Raw genomic sequence first — 24,948 nt, 5'->3', positions numbered from 1 at the left:
TGTTGAAAATAGTAAATGAGGAGCTCTAGTCAAAGCAGAATTTAATGTGTAAGCTGAGGAGCTTACGCTGGTGAGTGATTTTCTTCGAACAAAATTAGTATTTCTGTTTCCTAGTTAGAGGAGTAGAAATCATTTTTAGTTCTTCTCATACTTTAAAACATATTTTCCAACTCCATGAATGGATTCAAGTTTCAGAAGCGTTGTGTAATCATGGAGCTGGTGTAAACAGTAGGAATTTCCATATCTATTGGTTGTTGAAGTGGTTCAGCCGTGATGCTGGAAAAGTCACCCTGGCTCTGAAGTGTTTTCATAAAGATTTGATCCTCATCAAACATCTTTAATGAAAATCTTGCCCAAATCATCACATATCATCAATGAGTATGTATTTAGTGTCCATTTGCAAATGAATCTGTGCTGGATAGTTTTCAAATAGGTTGAGCAGCTGTTGTCTATACTGCCTGCTGGAAATTTACAGTAAATAAGAGCCTGGGGACAGAAGAAAAACAGCCCCAAATGATTTTTATGCAAAGACAAATGATATCTTAATTGGCAGCCTTATGACTGGATCTAAAATGCTGCAGCCTTTTAATTTTAAATGGCAAATGCAGACTCAGGTGTTGCAGACACACTAATAAAAAGGCAATCTTGCAACCTCAGATAAATGCTTGGGAGCCCCTCACCTGGCTGTCATTTCAAGCAGGGCAGGAAACCAAAAGAGACCATGAAGGCTGAGCATTCCAGTGCCTTGCAGGGTGTTATTCTTATTAGATGTGGTGGGGATACCACCACATGCTAATGATTGCTAAGTAAAGATTTTAGCCATAGGGATGATGAATCGATGAAAGCAGGCTCTGAATCTTCTGCCTCAGAAGATGTGGACCTCAAGTGACAATAGAATAAATTGTACTCATCACCTCCCAACTTGGCTACCTAGGTGGAAAAATGTGACCGTGGTAGCGGCTAAGCATGGCACAATCCAAGTTCTGTAGGATATGAACTCTCTCATATTTAGAGTCATCTTTATGAAAAGGAATCTTAAATATACTGCTTCTAAAAAATTTAAAAAATAGATGAACATGTGAAATCATCATAGGGTCCCTCCCAAGCTTCAGATAGGATAGGAGCAAGGAAAGAACACAAATTAAACTTCATTTTCTTTGAGGTAAAGCTCTCTCTGCTTCTAGCACACGTGGGAGGGTTAAGGTATGGAGATGATTTCTCTACTCGTCAATGGTGTAAGATCCCAGGTTAATCCGTTGATTCATTCACTTACGTGTAATCCGTAATGTTTCAACATGTCTGCAATCATGCCCAAGGCATTGATGTAGATTCAGGATTGGCTGCAAGTGTCCTCACTCACAGTTTGGCCGATTAGTGCCATGGTGTCTTCTGCAGGATAAAACAAAATAAAACAAATGTTAGATGAGAAGTAAAATCTAAAATGTCTATTTACTTAAGCTTGAAAAAATCTGGCAAAACAGGAAAAATGCTCTTGAGTATTTGGATATGAGAACATTAGAAACAACCGTAATTGAGTGGCTGAAAACTTTCAAAAAAAGACAGGGATACAAGGATTTGAATAGCCATTTAAATCATTGGACTTTAATAAAACTATTTTCAGTAAAATGCCATGTAATACACTGTAGTTCACATTCAGGATTGCAATTCTAGACTAGCTCCTCTGAAATAAAGATGAATTCTATGGGATTCTAACTGGTGAAATAAATCATTACTTTATCATTACAGGTTATGAGTCTTGAAGAACAGGCTAGCTTTTAATTTATTTGTTTTCTTAGAATAATCTTTTGCAGTAACAATAGCGGAAAAGAGATAAAGTACTTAGGAAAAACACTGTTATATATCCCTCATTTTATATCAATTTCCTATAGACCATGATCAGCTCTCTGTAATAGCTAGGATAAAAGTAAATTATATCTTTTCCAAATTCTCAGTTGCTATTTTTAAGAGATGGGAATAGGTATGGCCCAGTTTAGAACTCAAAGATAGTTCTTACTTATATATAGGCTTCCTTACCAAAAACAACGGTCAGAACAATATTAAAATAATTACGATGGCAAAGATTTATGAGACGAGTATAATAGGCCCATAAAATGAGTATATTTTGTGCCCTGACCAGATTCCATTAAGAGGCTGGTGTACCCATCCCCAGATGTTGTGGGTGTTGGCTGCTCACAGCTCATAGCTGCGCTTTTTTGGAGGTTGGCTCTTCGCTGATAATAGCCAATTTGCCTGAAGGGCTTGGGAGGTCCATGGGTCAATAGCTAGCTGACATGGGAGGGTGACAGCCCAGCAGCCTTCTTGCCTCTGGTTGACACAACCTGTGAGGTTCAATTTATGCTCCCAAACTCCCAGTGGGATCGGCCTGAGATCAGACTGCTCTTGAAGCTATGTCATTGTTCAACTCCTTCCCTGCCCTGCCTGCTTCCTTTAGTTCTCAAAAGCACTACCTCAATAGATTACTTGCCCAAGAACACTCATTTCAAGCTCTGCTTCTAGGGAATCTGACTGAAGACAAACTATAGCAAAGTCAGACTACATCGAGTGCTTTGTATCCACTCAGGTCTGATGAATGCAGTGACTTAAGGTAGGAGAAAAGATAAAAATATGGAGTGTAATTCTATAATTTCAGTATTTACTATGGCTGACCAGCAAACAATAAAGCAAACTTTTAAATTAAGAATGGAATAATTTTCCATAGTTCTTGGCATCAAACCAGCACAATGCCCTTCTCCTAAGAAGTAAATTTTGCTAGTCACTTTGAAACCAAGCTGTGCATTCTGGCATGGCTTGACATTTGCCCCCTGGTCAGGGTCAGGCATTCTGTGATACCAGACAGCCAATTTCAAGCATTGCTGGAACCAAAAAATAAGCCATTCGTATGACAACAGAAGCCTTAGAAAAGGCAGGTGATGCAGGATGCTTGGGCTTCTCTTGGCAATTCTACAGTAGGGCCAAAGCCAGATGCCAAGCTGTTTATCCGTCTGCTGTTGACTCCACTCTGAATTAGCTAAACAGGGCATAACACCTGTTGATTTAGAAATGATTTTGAAATGAGTAAATGATCTTTTAGGGAGGCCAGACATATAGTCATAATACCAAGATCACTAATATTAATATTATGTTTTTGGTATTCAAATGATCTTTCTCAATATCTGCATAACAGCATGCATAGGCTTGGCAATTGTGAATCATACCCTAAAAGGCCATTTTGGAGGCAAGGTTTGGAAGACCTTGCCTTGAGGTAGCAGATGTTTTGAAAAGATAGTCGATTTGACTCACTGGACCCCTACACCATTTCATGTTTGAAAATAAATTGACTCAATGAGTTAGGCTAGTGTGTGTGGAATGTTTAATGCCAGCAGAGATGCAGGAGATAAGGCCAAGTAGAAATGAGTCAGGATAATGATGGACTCCGTAAGTGTTTTGGACCCTATTCTAAAGTGAGAGAGGAACCATTCAAGGATTTAAGCATGGAAGCTATGATTACATTAGCATTTTAGTGAGTAAATTTTCAGGTAAACATTATCTCATTAGAACCTCAAAATAGCTCTAATGTAAGGAAGTTTGACATTATTCATTCCATTTTCACATGAGGAAACTGAGACTTAGGGACATTCAGTCACTTATCTAGAGTCACACAGCTATTTGGTAAAGACTGAGGCTCCACCTCCAATTCCAAATCCCATGATGCAGGCTTCATGAATGGCCACAGTAAAAATTAAACAAAAGAGAAGTTCCAATCCAAGAGGACAGGTTGCGTGTACATACTCAACTGACATTGACAAAACAGAGGTGTAGAATTATAAAGATTGGTCAAGGGAGAGGTAAGAGCTAGAGATATTGAATTTTCCACCTATGGAAATTCTTACACAGAAGCATCCACATTGCCGTCACTGGGTGGGAAGAAAACCATGTATTCCTTTTTTGCATTGGCAGTTGTCACATCTAGCTGCAAACTGACAATAGAATTTTTTCCTGAATATTAAGGAGAAACCGACATCATTCCGTAGAAACAAAAAGACAATATTTTACTTTATGTTTAGACTGCTTTTTCAGGACTTAACCTCTATGTGAAATGTAAAGTTGTCCACAAATGGTTAAAAAATTTTATTTCCAAACCAGTAGAATTCTGGTCCTTTGCCCTGTCTTCCTAAGGTTACCACTACATAAAACACTTTGTCAGAGTCATGTAGTGGGGATAGGTGGCTCTAGTGCCTGGGTTGGGAGAGATCAGACTCAAGACAGGAGACTATGAAAGAGCCCATTAAACTAGATACCTGGTGTGTGTGTGTGTGTGTGTGTGTGTGTGTGTGTGTGTGTGTTGCAGGGAGGGTTTCTACTCCCAGGGGAATGCTTGGGGGTGGGCAGGCAGGTGTCGTATGGGGTTCTGACTCTAGAGTTTTCACTTAGAACTAAGGCCCTTAGAATACACAGATGATTATCTTTTTTCACATTGTGCATATATAGAGCTATGCAGCATTAGTGGGCCATGAGCCCATCCCTGGTGACCTACTGTGTGTCCTGTATTTTTACTATTTCTTGGGAAAGAGAGTAACGACATCAGGAATCCATTGCTTCTGTGACTGCTACCTGCTGACTACATCAGAGGAATTTGCTTTGCCTACTTTATAGAGAAATATTCAATGCGGGTATATTGAAGATCATTCTTTGATTTGCTACCCTGACATAATGTGCAGTCTATCATAATATGTCACTCATTTTTAAATTAGTATGCTAGTGCTTAAAATCAATCCTCATAGTATGAAGTGTCAAAGGGAATGTACAGAACTATGTCCAATTTTATACCATTACAATAGAAATTGTAGAAGAAAATTAAAAGTTATATTAAAAGTTATCTCTGAATAGTAGGTTTAAGGGAGCTTATATTTGCTTTGATATATTTTTCCTGAATTTTTAAAAATGTATAAAAAGTACATATATCACTTATAATTCAAAAAATAAATATTATTTATTTTATCAAACGATTCTCCTATCTCTTGACAGCAGGAAAGGGCAGTGATTATTTCTATGAGACTTCCCCAGCATTGTACTGCGCATATTTTCCAATTCATAGTCTAGTACACTTTCTTTCTAAATGATGTTCTTGATTTTTCTAGCATTCATATACAGCATGTTCCTTTTGTGTGTTAATATAATAGGATGCTTCTTTCTTTTTTCTGGATCTAGAGTTTATTGTTTAAAAGTGACATTCGGATGGGGAGATAGGCAGATATCCTGCCATCTTTGTCTCATAGGAAGAATGCCCTTATTTCTAGGATGGGTGGGAAACAAGAAATTAACCCTCACAAATCATAAAAGTTAATAAAAATATAGGAAACAGCCAAATATTTTTGAGTTAGTTTTCCAAATTAGTGTAAATTATATTATATACATAAAATCATCAAAATTTTATGCCAGTGTTAAGAATAGTGATATGTAAACTATAGAACAATATATAGACTTGTTTATAATGTACTTAATAGGAAAAAAAGTGACTTAATTTTAATAAAGACTGGATTAGAGAGGTGGGATTATGAGTGATTTTTTAGATCTGATTTTCAATATTTTTATTTATTTATTTATTGAGGTAACATTGGTTTATAACATATAAGTTTCAAGTGTTGGACATTATAATTCGACACATTTGTACACTACGTCGTGCTCACCACCAAAGTGTAGTTTTCATTCGTTACCACAAAATTGACCCCCTTTACCTGTTTCACTTTCCCTCCATCCCCTTCCTGTCTGATAACTTATCTGTTGTCTGCTTCTATGCATTTGGTTTTGTGTGTTTTGTTTTTATTTGTTTGTTTTGTTTTTGTTTTTTATATTCCATCTATGAGCAAAATCATATGATATTTGTCTTTTCCTGTATGACTTATTTCGCTTAGCATGATACTCTCAATGTTTATCCACATTATCAAAAATGGCAGGATTTTACCTTTCTGTGACTGAATAGTATCCATTGTGTGTGTATGTAAAATATCTTTTTAATCCATTCACTGATTGATACTTAAGTCGTTTTCTTAGCTATTTTAAATAATACTGCAATGAACATAGGTGTGCATATATCTTTATGAGTTAGTTTCTTAAACTATATTTAGTCTACATTAACTATTTAGGCTGGCTTTCTCAGAAGACAAGAAAATGAGATCTTTACGAATCTCAGTATATTTTTGGTATATCATTTAATTCTCAATGCAACATGAATGTATTCTTAACTAAAGCAAAGATTTAAAATATCCTTCACATCCAGTCTAAAAGATGGTCAAAAATTATTTTGAAATAAACTCCTACAAAACTGAGAGGTCATATTATAGTTCCGGGACAAGCATCTAAGTCAAAGGGAATTGATTTTATTTTAAATATTATTTAACAATAATTAGTTAATGGTAGTTAATACATTGCTAGGTTTCTACTGCATGGATCAAGCGTCCATACCACTTAGAAATATTAAGCCAACAGTGTGGCTGGAATCAGGTAGCAGTTGATGATCTCTGAATGTTTGGGTTATGACGCTCCATTTATTTCAAGAGATGTATGGAGGCCATACTCACTGAGCTGACATTAGAAGGCAGTATTACCATGCTGCCTCTTTTCTGGAGCATGTTAAGGACATCCAAGTGTCACCAAAATATCTCTCTTTAGGGGAATTTTTATTATGTCCGTCCATTACTTTTGTAGTATCTACTTTCCTCTTTCTTGTTGGGAAAGTAATTCCATGTAGTTTGGTTTCTGCTGACTCTCTCCCCAGGCCGGAAGTATGTGCAAATGACAAAGGTCAATTAGAGAATCTCTCCCTGCCACCCCACCAGAGTGATATGTACCGAAATGGGCCCAAATCCCAGCTGTGCCAGAATCCTCTCAGAACCATTTCCAGTCACTGCATGTTGAAGTAAGTTGTCCTTGGTTTTAACTGTAATCAAAGTAGAATTTTAGAAATAGAAATAATTTTTTACTTCTGTGATTCCTAATTTGTCTCATTTGCAATATAATATAGGTGTTTCCCTGAAATTTGAAAAATTGGAAGAATGATTTATGTTGTTAGACTGTAAGAGAATATTTTCTCTCTTATCCAGGGAGTGAAAGAAATAATAGATTTCTCTTCAATTGAGTTAAAAATGCAGTATAGGTATTTATCCCTAATGATAGTTTCCTTGATATGAGAACAGACCTGAAAGAATTCCGAGGCGACATCCATTCCAGGTGACATATTTTCCACTCACCAGCCATTTTACAAATGTCTCTGGGTAAGTGCTAGAAGTGAACCTCCTGTGATTCAAAATGGCCACTTTTTCTCTCTCTTTAGCAAAGTGCCATTAGAATATCAGGAAATTCCACCTAAGGAATCAAAATTCCAATGGCCAGTGTGCTCCACACATTGAACCGTGCAGATTACTCTACTTGTAAGTAAACTCAAAGTAGTTAGACATAGGAATGCTAATGTCCTGCTCTGTTATGGACAGGACAATGCCAACTTATGTAATATTGGACATAAGAAAGTCCCTGATGCCTTTTCAGTGAGACTTTCAGTAGCATTCAACATGAAAGATGTTCTTTTAATACAACAAAACAAAACAGAATTGGAAATAAAATACAGGGATTAAAAAAAGCCATTCTGAGCTCAAAATATAATTTTGCTAAGGGATAGTATATCTGGAGAATTGACTTTTTACTTAGTTTTGCATCAATTACTTAGAAATGTGTTGGAGATGTGCTGGTTGTCACACCTTTTGGACAAGCAGTTCCCACATATCCAGGGTCTTTAGCATAGCTGGTAGTAGGTTGGATGACAGGAAGGAATTGAAAACCCAAAGAGAGGATCTTTACTCCAATTCGGTGGTGTCGTGGTCAGCATGGACCCTTGTGCGCCTAGGAAGCTTGACACTTACTTTATGCAACACATTATTGTATTCTTTATTCCTAAGACAGTAAACTGTTTTCTTCTCTATCAGTCACTCCAGCATTATCTCTGTGACAACAGTCCACTAGGGGGTAATTTAGTAACAGGACATTTAGCAGGAAGCACTTTTAGAAAGCATGAGTTTCCTTAGTCTCAAGAATTGTACCCATCTGTGCTACAGACATTAGGAGCAGTCATGGAAAGGCTGAGAGATGTGAGTAAGCAAAGTCTCTGAAGTGACTATCTCGATCTATTGCAAAAAGAGGTGCATACTCTTCATAATTTAGTAAAGAAAACTTCAAGGAAGTCACTAATCTCACAGTGGATACGGGATGTGAACCAAAGCGCAATGGTGGGGAAGGATTAATGATAAAAAGGCGAGGCCAGAGGGAGAATTGAGTGATATTTTCTTTATTGGATTTCACTGATTCCAAAATACACCGTTTTTTTGGTATACTTTAATATTTCTGAAAATAGAATATATCTTACAAACAAGGACATGCCATCTTTAATTGGTGTTTTTTCATTCTAACAGAACAACAAAATAGTATGTTTTATAATCAGTGGCATCTTGGAAATATATAACTAACTACCTAATGAAACATACTTAGAGTAACACTAACTCCATAGTAACTTAAGATACAGCATCAAAGTTAAATCTTATGTGAAACGTTTTGTAAACTGTGTATAGCATATAGGCTGGAGGTTGAGTCATTTTCCTATAATCATTTCTGTTCTTTCTATAATGCCCAAATATAAAGATCCATTTTTGATATTGTTATTCCTCTCATTAGGCTGCATTCTCCAAGATGCCAGGGCTTATGTTTGTTTAACTCACTATTGAAATTCCAGCAATGATTTTACTGATGTTATCCATTGCTAGGGGATCCTATTTAAATCATCTTTGATACAACACCAGCGATACTGTGTCTATGCTATAGCTAGCTTTCTTTGTGTAAACAATATTGATTTGATCACACTTTCCATAATTACTGTCAAAGCAATCCATGTAAAAAATTTTGGCCGAGACATAGATTTAACATTATTTTCACAAAGTAGTTACCTTAAAATAAATAATAAGAACAAAATTTATTTTTCTAATTAATAATTGAAGAACAGACTATAAAGGAATGGAGGGAATATTATGCTATGTTAGATGCTATATAGCGATTTTATTACAATAAAGACATTAGAAAATTTTAGTGAATTAAATGACATAGTCATCTAATGACTAAAAATATATCTTTCTAAATAATCATAACTGTTATCTGTTAAATATACGAAGTATAAAATATATAGATTTTGCATTACACATATGCTATATTTAATAGTAAAACTCTATCCATTTTAGATATAAATGATTTTTATAGCAACACAAAAATTGATTTTGTTTTTCCTTCTTATAGTAATTTTCTAAAGTATAATTTAGATAACATAATGTTGATTAAAATATATATATATTGTATATATTGTATCTACACACATTGTTGATGCAGTATCATTCATTAAGCTCTTAAGGCCTCATAAGAAGCTGACATTTACAGTTATTCACTTGTTATCACCTCAGTGTTATATCCTGATCTCTGCAGCATGTTAGTTTTAATGAAAAAGACAGCTAATATAACAAAATATGGGAACTTACTATTTGCCTTAGAAACTATAAATATTAACCCAAGAATATAAAATTAAGCTCCTCAAGAAGATTGCTGTAATAATGAAAGGTTTTGGTATTATAAAAAAGTTATAAGAAGGGTACTCTTATAAATAGGGCAGTACTGGGTATTCCTGAGTCTTTGGGGGTACTTTTTTCTTTCTTGCTTTCAAATGTCACTCTCACTCTTTTCTGCCCATCTTTTTCTATTCCCGTTTCTCCCATCGCTTTCCTTCATCTACCATTGTTCACCATGCCTTGGTCTGTGTCACAGAATTCAGTCTCCATCAGGGTGAACAGACAGAGGCTCCACAGGGTCAGAGACTGTGTCTGGTTTCTGATGATCCACTTGATCCTGGTGCCTATCTCACTACTGGTACAAAGCAGGCACCAAAATTGGCTTGATGACTGAAAGAATCTTCAATCTGATAGAAATCCAAAGTGGGCACTTTCCTTTAGGAATTTTAGGCCAAGTCCAGATAATGTTTATGACATTAAATAATGCTCATTCGGTTGTTGCTCTTATCATTACCATTGCTATGCAGTTGTTCTATTACATTTGAGTTGATTCCTTGAAAGAGATTATATCATTTTGAGCTTTCTTTTTATTCCTCCAGATAAACCAACCAACCTTTATCACTCCTTTACTATGACAGCATGAGTATATGATAACTCGAGACCTGTGAATGGTGTTGCAAGTTAAAGAGGGCTTCCAGATAGTAGTGTAGAAATCGATAGTCATGCAAGCTGAATTTTCAAAGTGTCACTGAAAATCTGATGATCATATTGACATCCTAGGCAAGGATTAGAAATGATTGTTTTGCTCAAAGGAAATAGAATTTACTTTCTTAAACAGGCTACAATTCCTGAGAAAAGTACCATAAATTGGAGATGGAAATAACGATAATACCAAAAACAATAATAATCAAGCCAGAACTTCACTCATCACATCTCTACCTTTTCATGTCTTGAGTATTACAGAAAATTGTTACCATTTCATGTATTGACTTGGTAAATGGAAACCTATTATTATAACATGCATTTTATAAAATGCTAAAGGATTTATTTAGCACATTAAAATACAAATAGGTGTATGTCTTAAAGTTTCTCAATTATATTTGTATTTCATTGATATTGTGTTTCTCAGCAGTAATACTAAAAACAATGAAAATATTATCAGTGTTTTTATGTTCATAAGTGTTTCAAATCATATTGCTAAGGGGGGATGACTAAATTTACACTAATAAAATTGATTTAAGCAGAATATGCCCCTTTTCTTGGCTCTAACAAAAATTCTGTGCTTATATCATGGGGATATGGAATAGAAGAAGAATCAGAAGGAAACAAATTTCTTTGGCAGGTTACTTTTTATTTCCAGTTTTCTTGAGTCTCACAGACTATTTCCAGTAATATTACTGGCTAGTGATTAAGCAAACTGACTTTGGGGCTTCTTCCCAGCTCCTCCCTGTTCTAGTTAGATAACTTTCTGGGCCTCATGCTCTCATTCTTATAGTGGAAATAAGAACAACAACAACAGTAGCTATAATAATAATGACTATTCTATAGCGTTCTTGTGAGGCTGAAAGGAGTTAATGTATTTAAAACCTGTCCACCAATGCCCCTAATATATTTAGCACTCAGTACCTGGAACATAACCCATATCAGTTAAGTCTTGGCTAAACATTATTATCATCATCAGTATTATTACCCAAAATATTTTCCACTGGCATTTTTATAATCTTTAGTTGCTTTCTAAAAGATAAAACTTGTTCTTTAAAATCATATCATCCTCTTAGTATTCTTTCATTTAAAAAATTACTAAACTTATGTGACTCATTATGTGACTCATTTATTTATGTTGGGGGATCAACTTAGGCTAAATTATATGGATTCAATTTAATATTCATGAATGAAAGTGATTTAAGTTTCTAAGTGTTCATGGCAACCACAAAAAGCTTCTGAACAATTAACCTAGATTCATATAATTTGCAGGTTTTTACTTTTTCTAACATTGGTCTTTTTGCTGAACCCATGAAAATGTCCTTATTCTTTTCTATTTCATTTCATTGTTCTTTTGCTCTCGAGTAATGACCAATTCAAATCCAAGCACTTAATGCTATGGTGATACTTTTCAGGTGTCACAAAGAAAGAAAAAATTAACTGACTCCAGTTTTACTTATATTCTTATTTAACGACCCATTGAAGCAGACACCATCTTCATTTTAAAGAGGAAGTATCTAAGGTGTTAAAGTAACACGAATAATCCATGGTGGAGTTGGGCTGGAATTGGGGTCATCTGATTCCAGGGTAGCGGTCCTTTCTCCACGTCACAGCACACAGTTCCCAAGTATAGACAAAGATTTATCGAAGGGAACTCCAGAGAACTCTCCTTTGGTCAGAAATAAATTTCAAAATCTTAGTTTCTTGACTCTTTTGTGTTGGAGAAATAACCTTCTACCATCTTAAATGAATTTACATCCTGGCAAGTATCTGAAAATTTGTGCATTTATGTGAGGGTTAGAGGGAAAAGCATTGTCACGGATACATTTTGATGATACTGAATACTCGATCACACCTCCCTTTGTTCCTGTCCATGATGGCTCTCGACAGAACTAAATCTGCAGTATTGTGGTCTGCATATGGCCATGAACATGTGGTCTAGTGTTTTTCCCTCAGGTAGAGGCAGCCTGATCTAGACAGGCAAATGAAGTGGAAGGTCAAGTAATTATTTTTTGGAATTTCATTAATGTAGAAAATCAACATGAAAAATTTCAGTATCTCGATATTTTTTCCCTCAATTGTGTGTGTTAAACCTTAAGTAAATATTTTCTTAGTCCTCTGTATAATTTTGACGCAAGGATTGAGGGGGAGAGAGTGAAAGTGATCCTAAGGGCATATTCAGAACAAATGGTCTAAGCATGGCCCACACAAACATGGAAGTCTTCAGCACAAGACAATAACTGTCAAGGAACACAGGCATTGGCCTCGGGACCATATTGGCATGTCCTCTGGCTCAGAGTGTCACCGTTGATCACTGAACCCAAGTCTCTCCCTTCTCACAAGATCCCAGAAGGACTCACAAGTGTTCCACTCCATCTGTCTACGCAGTTGACTGCTCCATCTTTCGGGCCTTGCATGGAGCTGCTCACTACCTCCAGCCATAGTGTTGCTTTTAGAGCTGTTTGTCTTCTGAAGTGTCCTGCCTGCCACAGTCTCCATTCAAAATACCTTTGTCGTCTTAACCAAAGCGCACTCTTCCACAGGCCTCTTCCACCTAGTCAATGGCCTTGCTGCTGCTTCCTTGGGGGCCTTCATTCCCTGCTGCATCCTCTAGCTGCACTAGTGTGGCTCATTCTAGGATGCAGACAGGGAGACGGTGACATACACAGATTGTTGCTCTGAAGTAATTTAAGTTTCCTGGTCTTTGATTTTTACCAGAGAATGAAATCCTTGATTTTAACCACCAGGTGGAGCTAGTGGTGGACACAGGTAAAGGGAGGAGGGTTCTGTGAGGGGAAGGAAGACTTGGAAGCCAGTAGCTTCAAAGCTCTTTTTAGCTTTAAACCCGTGGTCTCTTTTTCGCCCAGGTACCAATAAAAAACACTTAAAAATAGGACCCATCACACATTTTAAAATAAGTATTTATAACTTTTCATAATCAATCTAAAACTTTTAAAAATAAGAAGTATGTAATTACCAGTATATTGTAAATTTTGACATTAAGAAATAAAAATTTCCATTATTCTTCTAAATGTATTCAAAGCAATATAAAAATATAAGTAGTTTGATAACCATTATCAAAATATATATGTATATGTGTGTATTTGTATATATTATATATGTATATATTAGATCCAATGTGATAGTTAAAAATTTCTCACTGTTCTTTTTTTGCCTTAAACTTGCATTTCAATTCCACTTTCAGTAAAGAATTTTATCCTAATGTAATATACTTTTATGCTTGAAAGACTTTTATTGATTACCCTATCATACTTCTCTGCAACAAAAATCATTTATAAATTGAAATTTTTTTTATATGAGCAAAGGCTTTAAGTATGAAACTATTTTTCTGCCTTGAGTTATTATTCTAAATATTAACATACAATTGATCACAACAATATAAACATGTTACGAATTTTTGTATATAATTATTTAATGTAAAATGTCAAATGATATGGATGAGTGGGAAGGTTGATTATGATGCCTTGATTAAAGCAGTAGTGAAGTTGTTCCTTTGCTGCTGTGGAAGATTTGTACCTTGGGAAGCAATGAGCAGCCATAAGAGGGTTCTGACTTTCTCTTGTCACATAGCCAGCCAGTGAGTGTGAAAGGGAAGGATGGAAGGAGAATCTGAACTTCGGTGGCTTCACAGGCAGATTAAGTTTCAGTCAAAATATATACAGAAGCTGAGAATCTGGAAATTATTTCTTTAAAATTCCTACCTTTTTCAAAATAGTGTCTTCCATTTGAAGAGTGCTGCTGTACATTACAGTTCGTTTGTTAGATTTACTCCTTCTTTCTCTGTTGCAAGCAAAGAAGCTACATTTGAGTCTCCACCATCAGCGAAGATAAGCAATATTCTTCTCCTGACTGCATAATAACCGAGAGATGTTCTATCTTCCCCCAGGCACATTTTCCCCAGATTTTCCTAATTCTTGTCTTTCCTCCCTAAAGGCCTTTGCTATGTAAGCTGTGACTATGAGTTCATTCATTAAGATTACAAATATGAACATTTCTGCAGTATACATGACATTCTGAAAATTTTATAAAATTAACCAGATATAACCTGGTCTTCAAAAAGCTTCCAGTATAGTAGTCAAAATAAAACATATGCACAAATCACTAGGCAGAGATGAGAAGCTGAGGTGTCATAGATGGAGGAGAAAAAATGGAAATGGCACAGAGTATCAAAGCAGAAGAGTAATCAAAGAATGGACAGGTGTTCAATGTGCCTGGAGCACAGGGTAAATTTCAGAACAGAATTTCCTAAAGTGTATCTGTAGAACACATGTTGACAAGTATTTTTGAAAAGGAGAGAGACAGAGCAACTTTGTTCATTTTTGGGTTTTTTTTGGAATGTGTTAGTTTTGAAGTCAGGCAAGAAAGAAAATGCTAATGTGCTAGATTAAAAGAAAAGAAACTTTTTTTTTTTACTATAGAATTTGTTAATTTCTCCTTAAGTTTCATTACATTAAGGAAAGCCAGGAGAGGTGTTAACATGCAATTCTTCCCAACTCACTTCTCCTCTTTGAAAGATAACTAACTGTAGAAGTTTTGAGGATCAGGCTTTGGAAAGAGCTGTTTTAGGAAATATTAAGAGGTAAGGAAAGAAAGCTTTTCTGGGTACAGACTGCCAAGCTATTACATCTGGAATTTGTTTGGTTGAGAGTAAAAATCTTTGATGGCTTGGCAAGATTGTTCAGGACTGCAGCTGGGCTCTAAAACAGAAGACTTTGTGACCTATGTTAGGTCTGGATTGGCAGTAGGTACAGAGGGAAAAGATTCTGACTTAGGAAGGCTTACTAACTGAACAAGAGGAAATATAAATCTACATTTTTCTAGGTTAAGTGTAGTGGAAGTGGGAACAGAAATGAATATATATTACACACACACACACACACACACGCGCGCGCGCGCCCATGACCATTTGAAGAAGTTGACATTTTTAGTTAACCTGATATTGAGGCTGTTTATTTTTTTAATTTACTTTTGCTTGTCTCATGTTAAATAACAAATAAGAAATTTAACTTTATTTTATTACTTAGTTTATCAGTTTATAGTCAATATAGAACTTTTTATTTAAATACAGAAAACATCAGTATATAAAAAGAAATATCTATTTAATTTCTTTGATGTTCCCAACATTAATATTTTTTTTCCATAGGGTAGAGGAAACATCTCAGGGTATTTATTCAAAATTTATAATTTTCATGCAGGTATGGTAAGTGGGATAGTGTCATACTTTTAATATTGAAAAAATAATTATTTTAAGTGATACTAGGTTATAAAGTATTCACATGCATAATATGGCAATGTCTTTTGAAGAATTCAGTTTAACATACTAAAATAAGAGGAAAAAAGTCAATTTAAATCAAAATTTAATTTTTTAGGTGGTTTACTCCTTCACCCATTTATTTACTCTAGTTGCCTTGGCATACCTTTGAGTTAAATAATATGTATTCTCTTCTTGTTATGGGATTTCTACTCCAGTATTTTAGGAATACATCCTTCAGCACATTGCTTGTATAATGATTTAGAACAAATTATGGCTTTACACATATTAATATAAGTCAGATGACTAATCCAGTTCTACCTATCAAATAAAAAAAAAAACAATCCTTAACTGATTCTCATTATAAAGAATTAGCAAGAAAAGTTACAACTATCTTCAGATTAAAAAATAAAATACTTAAGCAAATATAACCACTTGATGGAACACAGTAATCTGACAGTTTATGAATAATCTGATCAATATTAAAGTTTGATATGACATTTTGGCAGAAAACAACCTAGCCTACTTATTAGTTATTGAGTAATGTGAAACAAGGACTCCTGAAAATATATATATTTTTTCCTGTGATGAACTGATAGTGGGTAAGAAACAGTGCAATGCTTAAATAAATTACCTTAAAATAAAATTTAGATCAATAACGATTATAACAATAGTAAATAATAATGGCCCCTACTTATGAGTATTTACCATGTGATAGTAGCTTTATATAAAATAGCTTAATCCTCGGCTATTTTTGCCTGGTAGGAATGATCACCTCATTTAGAGGTGGCAAAACAGGCACAAACAAGTTAAGTGACTTGCCAAAAGTCCCACAATAGGTAAACTTTCTAATGTTTTGTGCTGTTTTCTGCAAACTGAAAATCACCATTATTCTTGATCTTGGAGAATATGTAAGCTCTGATGGAAGATTAATGATAATACTTTATTTCAGTTTAAATTTTTTATAAGAGATCATGAAAAATTTTCTTACACTGTGTCCTTGGGTTTCTCAGAATTTTGTTTCATAAATAATTAATAGATTCAACTGTATATGGACTCAGTGAAAATCTGCATTTTTAGACTAGAAAAAAAGGAATGATGATTTGGTTGATCATGTGAAATTTAAATATTTTAACATAGAATATCTATCTATCAGTTATCTATCTATCTATCTATCTATCACCTATCTCTCTATCATCATCTACCATCTATCTATGCAAAAGTAATTCTAGCTTTAGTTTTCAAGGCTTTATTTTATGTATAATTTTGTAACTTCTGAACTGAATCAGAACACTTTGGTGCAAAAGAGCCCAATCTAGGGTAAGAAAAACTTCAACTAATTGTTCTTAGAACAGTGTGTAGGCAGCGACTGGCTGATTGACAGGAATTGTATTTCTGAAGATCCTTTTTAAAAAACTGAAATTTGCAAAGTTTGGACATATGCCACAAACCTGAACATGGGTAATATACACTCACCTACTCAATTTCTTGAGATTAATTATAACCTGTTCTAGGGGAAATAAAAAAGGAAAGATCTTTGCTTCATCTATTGCTTGGCTAGGGGAGAGATGTTTGTTTTTATAACCAATCTTTCTCTCAGCCAAAATCTATAAATGTTTTGTTTGGGAATAGTCTTTTACCTAGAGTTATGGGGACTGATTTTTCTCCAAAATGATGTTTTTTAAAAGGTTTGTGTTCAAACTGTAGGTGTAATTAGCACATAAAAACACCAGAATGACTAGGCTTAGACAAACATTGAAGAAGGAGCACACATACTAAGAAGTGTGGCTATTTTCTTTCTTTTTTCTTTTCTTTTTCTTTTTTTCTTTTTTTAAAAGCCTATAAGTGTTCTCACATCCAAGTACTAACCAGGCTTGACCCTGGCTTCTGAGATAAGATGAGATCAGGTGTGTTCAGGGTGGCATGGCCGTAGACAAAGTGTTGCTATTTCTTAGGGCAGTAGGTCCTTTTGAGAAATTTTACTTGGTGGTTAGGAATCTGAACATTGTTGATTTCTCTACAGAAAGCTTGGGGCTTATTTGCCTGCTCTATCCTGCCAAATGGTTGTGTAATATGCAACTTCCTCTATTTCATTAACTTGTGGGAAATTCTTAGAGTCACCATAGAGGTCATTTGAAAGGACTTGACTATTACAAGAAATTAAAGGAATTATTCTGTCCTTTTATTGATCTTAGGAGTGTGGGAAATGGAACCCAGGACTACTTGCCTTCGCTCAGGGAAGAAATTCACCAAGGAATTGCTTAAAAAATGAGTGAGTACCACTAAATTTCAGGCATCGTTAGGCACTTTTTGTATTGAATTTCCCTGACAGACATATGAGGTAATATTATTATGTACATTAATATCTGTAGCTCAGACTTTTGCCTTGAGTTCTGTATTGATATATTCAAGTGCTTAATGGGCATTTCTACTTGGATATGTCACAGACACATTGCACTCAGGATGCCCCAAACCAACTCCGTCACCTCAACACCTTCATGCATAATATAATCTGTTTCCCACTCCTGTCAAACATATCTTAAATATTTTAAAAATCTTTTGACTTCTCTCATTTCCATTGCCACCACTGTACTACAAATGGCCATTATTCTCAGCTGGAATGCTCTATGGTTTTCTAGCTGGTTTCCCTGTATTGCTACTCACTCTTCTCCCTTTGAATCCATTCTCCACACTATAGCAGGAGTCATCTCAAAAAATATCAAAGCTCTCAAGACACTGTATTCCTTAAATTACTCTGGTAGTTCCTCCTTGTCCTTAGGTTAGAAACTAAAATACTTGGCAGATGTGTGGCTCTTACCTACTTCGCCAGCCTCCTCTCCTATGACTCTCTTCTCTGTACTACTTCCCTCTGACTGTCTGTCTTTCAGTTCTTTGAAGAAGCAGAGATTCTCCCTGTTCTAAGGCCATTGCTATGTTTCCTTTCTTCATTAGGCCCTTCTTACCCAATATATATAATTACTCCCTGTCCTTTCAAACTTACTTCAGATATTACTTCCTCCAGGAGCTTTCTCTGACTCTCTAGATTAGAGAGGTCAAGACTCCCTGTTCAATGCTTTTTATTCAGAGTTGCCACAATGGTAATGGAAGTTATATTTGCGTAATTAGCTGTCTAATATTTGTTTCCCTAGCTACAAAGTAAGCCCCAGGAGAGCAGGGACAGATATTTTACACATAATGTATTTCTGGAGCTGTGCATAGTACTTTGCCCAAGTAGTTTCTAGATGAATATTTGTTGAATGAATGAGCAAATGAATGAGGAATTATTTTCCAGGTGAAGAAATTTAAGTTCAGACGGGTAAGTGAGAGAGTGAGGATGTGAGCTCATATCAAATTTGCCCTAATTAATATCAATGCTCTTTCCATTCAAAATTTATAATTCACAAGTATGTTCTATTTACTAACAGCATTTTCAAAATGAGTTTTTAATAGTATAAATTATATATCAGTGTTGTGAGGCCAAAATATCAAAGACATACATCACAATAGAATTTTTTCATCTCATAATTTTCCACAATATCAAGTGATTTTGTTATTACAAGTTGACAGTACAAATTTTTTGTGTGACTTTAGTGTGTTTATTTTTAATGTAATAGAGTTGTCCCTTTAATTTGTCACTAGTATTTCCATCTAGTATTATTTTGAAAAAAGTTTGTAAAATAAGTAATAAATGGCAAAAAATAAAACTAGCTTACTCATTAATAAAGATGTTTAAAGGGGCTACTCAGAAAGCATAAATGGTGAGTCATCTTCACAGAGACTTTTGGTGCTAGGCCAGAGGGAAAGTATTTAGTCTATTCATTTCTATATTTCACAAGAAAATGGCTGACTATTTTTGGCCTTTTAATAGTACATACTTTATAATGGATAGAACAAAATTAATTTTTAAATGCCTGCTGATTATCTTCATAAAAATTATAAAATCTCAAGTATTTTTGGAATCTTGTCCTAGATTTTTATTTGGAAGCTTACTGCATTTCAAATATGCATACCATGTTAAATATCATTAAATTGTATACATAAATTAATTGAGCAATTGGAAAATTGAATTTCACAATGGATCACTGACTTTAAACTATATAATTCTACCTTGGGCTAAATTAAAAAGTAACCACTTGGTATTTTGAGGTCTCCTTAGTAAAACTTTTTTTTTTTTTTTTTTTTTAACTATGTACCAGCATGCCAGTCCAGAAAAGCAATCTCTACAAAGTCTTGCTTAGAAAAATAAAAAGTTTGGAAGAGATTTTGTGAAATATTTCCAATTAGTATTTTTTTTTTTTTTTGGTAATTAGTGTGTAGAATATACCAACAATTAGTTAACTTTAAGAGCCTTCTTGGTTATTATCATTAGTGCTTTTGCCTCTTTAAAAGCTAATGTAGGGGATTTTTTGATAATTTCTGTGGCTAAACTGTAAACATTAAAAATGAAGGAAAGAAAAATAAAGAGATGTAAAGTGTTACCATTAAGTTGATTTCTATCCTAATCCAGCCTGATTAGAGCTGATCATTGGTCCATTAGTGGGGTCAGAGGTGGAGGACTGGGAGGAAGATGCTTGAGGAAGGGGCAGATACCAAGAACAGTTTTGAGAGTAATTCAACTGTTTCTGCTGTAATGATCCCATTCTCTATGACCTCCTGCAGCCTAAAGTTTTATATACTGAACATCAGCATTAAAAAAACTTAACAATTGTGACACTAGAGTCATTTAATGGCAGCTGAATGAGGTATATGACGGTGATATACATGGCTTCTCACACAAAGAGTAAAAATAGGAGTTCACTCCTTAGCATTTTACAGGTGTAATAACACAAGAATGATTAAAGATCTTCTTAACTTGCTTTCCTAAATCGCTAGAATCACAAAAGACATGTATTTTGTTTTAATTTTCAATGTAGACCTTTCTATAATGTTTAAATTCTCTAAAATATTAAATATAACAATATTGAATCTAAAAAATATAATCACTCAAAGGTTTTCCTAATTAGATCATTGAGAATTTATCCAACTATATTTATTTTAGTGTGAGCCAAAGTCAAGATTGGAGTGGTAATAGAAAGATTTAGATAAAATAGAAAGCTAGAACTGATAGCTAGAGCTCATTCTAAAGTCTCTGCGTAAGACATTGTGGGGTCAGCCACTTAAAAAATATAAAGGATTCAGAAACATAGTCAAAACTTATGTCAAATATTAGGTCAGAAACTACAAAATGGATGAAAAGTGGATGCCTGGAAGAAAAACATCTAACCACTCTCAAAATTAAAAATTTTTGTTGGTTCTCTTAACACTCTAGGACAAAATCTTAATTCTCCCAAAACATTAAAAGCTTCTTAAAATTTAATCTTGACCTATATTACTGGCCTCAACTTCTGCCATACTATCCCTACCTTCTTTCCATCTCAATGTTCCAGCTATTCCCATGCAATTCCCAGCCATACCACACCACCTGGTAACTTGTGGTACTCCTGTGACCACCCATGTCCCCTTTCTGTTGCATGTGTGGTACACTCCCTCTGGACCAGTCTCCACTCTTGCCTATGTGAGTCATCCTTGGAGACCTATTTAAAATATAACATGATCCTACACTTTCCTGAGTCATCTAGGCCAACTTGGTCAGTCGTCCACTGGCACTTTCATACCACTGTGTTCAAGCTTCTGTTGTGTCACTAAGCACAGTGTTTCTTTACTGTTTATTTATAATTCTGTCTCCTCTGATCCTCTATGAGCACTGGATATGTGAATCTAGATGATAGTAAAATGTCTGGCGTTGTGATCTGACATTAAGCCTGAATTAAAAGTATTCTCATAGAAAATATCAGGCCTAAAGAGAATTATATTAAATTCTAGTTAGAGACTGATTCCAGTTCTTGGTCTTCCTAAGGCCTGAAGATATCAGGAGATATGCAGTATCTCCAGATAGAAGGTGTGGGGCTAGACTATAAAGGCTCATCCTGACCAGCTGTTTGTTTGATATGTCTGCTTGTAATGGCACAAATCCCCCAAACCCAGAACCCAAGGAGACTCACATTGACATTTGAAATAATAATACTTGACTTAGGACTTAGCTTAGGCACTGAAGGCTTACTTGTATGAAGCTTTAAAAAAGTTAAATAAATTTCTGCTTCCCTCCCAAATTTCTTCTTTATCCGCTATAAGGCTAAATAAGAAAGATTAATAGTTATCTATTTTGGAATCTGTTTTCTAGGTCTTTGAAAGGGATAGTAAAATGACATTTTCTATGGACTTATTTTATTGTCATGGGAGGCTTAAATAAGAGGCATGCTACCAGGTGTAATAGAATTGGGAATGTCTCATTTCCATAATAGCTGTGTTTCTTTCTCCGTTCTTATTCTCTGTAAGTGGAAATAGAAGAGTTGAGGATTCCTATGAAGTTGGGAAGGGATATTTGTGTCCTCTGCCTGGATCCCTGGTGGCAGTAGAGTATACACGTCTGTTCAGTGGGCTCCAAAGTGCTTATATTGTGCAACCCCATTAGTAAAAAATTCTGTGCATGCCTTCTGCTCTTCATTTATTTATGTATATATCATATGGCCAGACTACTTTATGTATGTACAGCATACACAAAAATGGAAAGTAAAAAGAATGGCCTAAACAACCTTTTAAAAATTACTTTGTTTTCTTTAACAGAACATATTTGACTAGAGTGTGTATAAATCCATTTACCTCTCAAGTAGTCTTATAGCTTGAATGTTTTAGGCTGATGTTTTGGCAGGTAGGATTGTCGTTGTTTTGGTTTCTTAACGTGACTGACGGAGAGTTTGCACTGGGAAGCCGGTCCAGCTATTACTGTTCACTTGAGATTGGAGTATCCCCAATCTGAAGTTGATTGTATGAATCTTTTAAGTCCATATGTTCTTTTCGTGATCATTGATTACATTCTGCTATATAATCAATAAGTTAATGTAACAAGGTATGTATAAACTGAAATATGGCATGATAGGCTAAGAAGGAATGAAAAAAGGTAGTATCCCCTCCGCATGGTAGAATTACTGTGGTTTTCTCAGGATATCTTACCCACCACATGGCAGCACACTTCCTTCTGATATGTGCACCAGGAATGAAATCAGTGACAATCAGTATTTTAATAATTAGCTAACTCTGTTTTCTAAACATAATTATACCGTATAATACGAATATTGGTTTTCTTGCACCTCAATGAAGTAATCCTTTTGGACGCATCTTGAGGAATGTGTACCTAGATTTGGAGGCTACAATGCTGTGTTACAGTGAATCAGACAAATCGGAACTATGTTCTTCAATACAATTATTGGCAATGCTTGAAGTTTTGGAAGAAATAAAGCAATGTATTTGTACTAAAAGAAGGAACGGGGGTAAGGACAGTTTTTTTTTTTTTTTTAAGTGTATGGCTCTCAGTAGAAGGTATAAATTTTTGTTTACATTTGTGAATTTGAGATCCCACCTTTGAAAAGGTACATCATTCCCTCTCAGTGTACTTCTCTTAAAGTACTCAGTTTGATCATTACTACTCTAACCGGAAGTAAAATTTGACTCCTGCTGTGTCACCAATAAGTGAGGCAAGGATAAAAATTTGGAGACTGCTACAGTTTTAAAAATATAGTTGTAAAAACTATAGCTGACTTTGTTTCTATAAACCATGTATACTTATGATTCTAAAATGATATTAATAAAAGTTCTCCAGGATTTAGAATGTAAATGACTTTTCCTCACTCTGTGAGAGCAGAGTTATCCTCCACTGTTATGCGAGGCTCCAGTCCATAGTAGGCAATTTATAAAATCTGGTTGAATAAGAGGAATATGTTGTGTTAATGAAAAATCATTTTATTTATAAATGTCTGAAAGTCCATGGGAGTCTAAGGAGAAGTTATGTGATTAATTTTAGCATAGGAAATATTGTTAAATTACAAGAGATCCTTTCAGAATAACTGAGAAAATGAAGGCTAAAAAACAGAAATGTTTTCTCAGCTTTGAAATGGTAAATATGATTTTTTGTTACAAACTAAACAAAACAAATGCTCCAATCAAAAAATGGGCAGAGGACCTGAACAGACACTTCTCCTTAAAGGACATAAAAATGCCCAACATACATATGAAAAGATGCTCAACATTGCTAACTATTAGGGAATTGCAAATCAAAACCACAATGAGATATCATCTCATACTTGTTAGAATGGCTATAATCCACAGGACAAGTAATAACAAATGCTGGAGAGGATGTGGAAAAATAGGAACTCTCACACACTGCTGGTGGGACTGTAAATGGTACAGCCACTATGGAAAACAGTATGGAGGTTCCTAAGAATTGATCTACCATATGATCCAGCAATTCCTCTACTGAGTATTTACCCTAAAGACTTGAAAACTCATATTCACAAAGATATTTGCACACCGATGTTCATAGCAGCATTATTCACAGTGGTCAGGACATGGGAGCAACGAAAGTGTCCTACGATAGATGACTGGCTAAAGAAGCTGCAGTACATATATATAGTGGAATATTTCTCAGCCATAAGAAGAGATGAAATACAGTCATTTGCAACAGCTCGGATGGAACTCGAGATAATCATGCTAAGCAAAATAAGCCAGACAGAAAATGTTGTAAATCACATGATATCATTTATATGTGGGATATAAATCTAAAAGCAACAAAGGAACAGGACAAACAAACAGAGACTCAAGGACATGGACTATAGACTAGTGGTTACCAGAGAGTAGGGGATGGAGGAGGAGGGGAGAGGTAGACGGATTAAAAGGGGTCAAATATAAGGGTTAGGGGGAAGGCAAAGTGGGTAAAGGGGATCAAATGTATGGTAGCTAAAGGAAACTGGACTGTAGGTGGTAAACACACAATAGAATACACAGATGTCAAATTATAATGTACATCTGAAAATTACATAATTGTATTAACCAATATTACCCCAATAAATTTAATAAAAACTTAAAAAAAGAATTGTTTTGGCAATTAAAAGTCTTAACAATTATACTTTGTTCAAGCCCCAAATAGCATTGAGATTAGATAATATGCTTCTTGTACCAGCTTAAAAAAAAAAAATTCTGTGTAAAAAATGTGACATGGTAAAATTAATACATCTTTTTAAAAAGGCTGAACATATGGAAAACACATGTACGCTATTTTATATATTAGAAGGGTTCCTGAAAATTTTCAGGTAAATCAAACTGTCACTTAAATTGTTTTTTCAAAGCTTTGTCGTATTTTATAAACTTCTAAAATTATTGTTTTCTTGCTAAAATTAGATGAGAAGTGTGTTTGTGGGTGAGACAAATGGGGTGGGGATGGGATAAAAGTAGGAGCTAGTGGATGTGATTTTAGGTTCTTGACCCTTGAGCCACCAGCAAAGATACTTC

At 35.0% G+C, this 24,948-nt stretch overlaps 1 long non-coding RNA gene across 1 annotated transcript in view; it reads left to right on the top strand.

Moving 5' to 3' along the window:
- Positions 1-24,948, top strand: part of LOC107518755 — a 285,466-nt gene that overhangs the window by 103,180 nt on the left and 157,338 nt on the right. The window contains exon 2 of the long non-coding RNA XR_001598943.2: positions 17,763-17,839. This is a non-coding gene — a long non-coding RNA (uncharacterized LOC107518755). The remainder of the gene's footprint in view (positions 1-17,762; positions 17,840-24,948) is intronic.

Source organism: Rousettus aegyptiacus, unplaced genomic scaffold (genome assembly GCF_014176215.1).
Source record: "Rousettus aegyptiacus isolate mRouAeg1 unplaced genomic scaffold, mRouAeg1.p scaffold_m13_p_13, whole genome shotgun sequence".
NCBI lineage: Eukaryota > Metazoa > Chordata > Mammalia > Chiroptera > Pteropodidae > Rousettus > Rousettus aegyptiacus.
The sequence above is the reverse complement of the archived record's forward strand: the minus strand, read 5'-3'. Positions and strand labels throughout refer to the sequence as shown.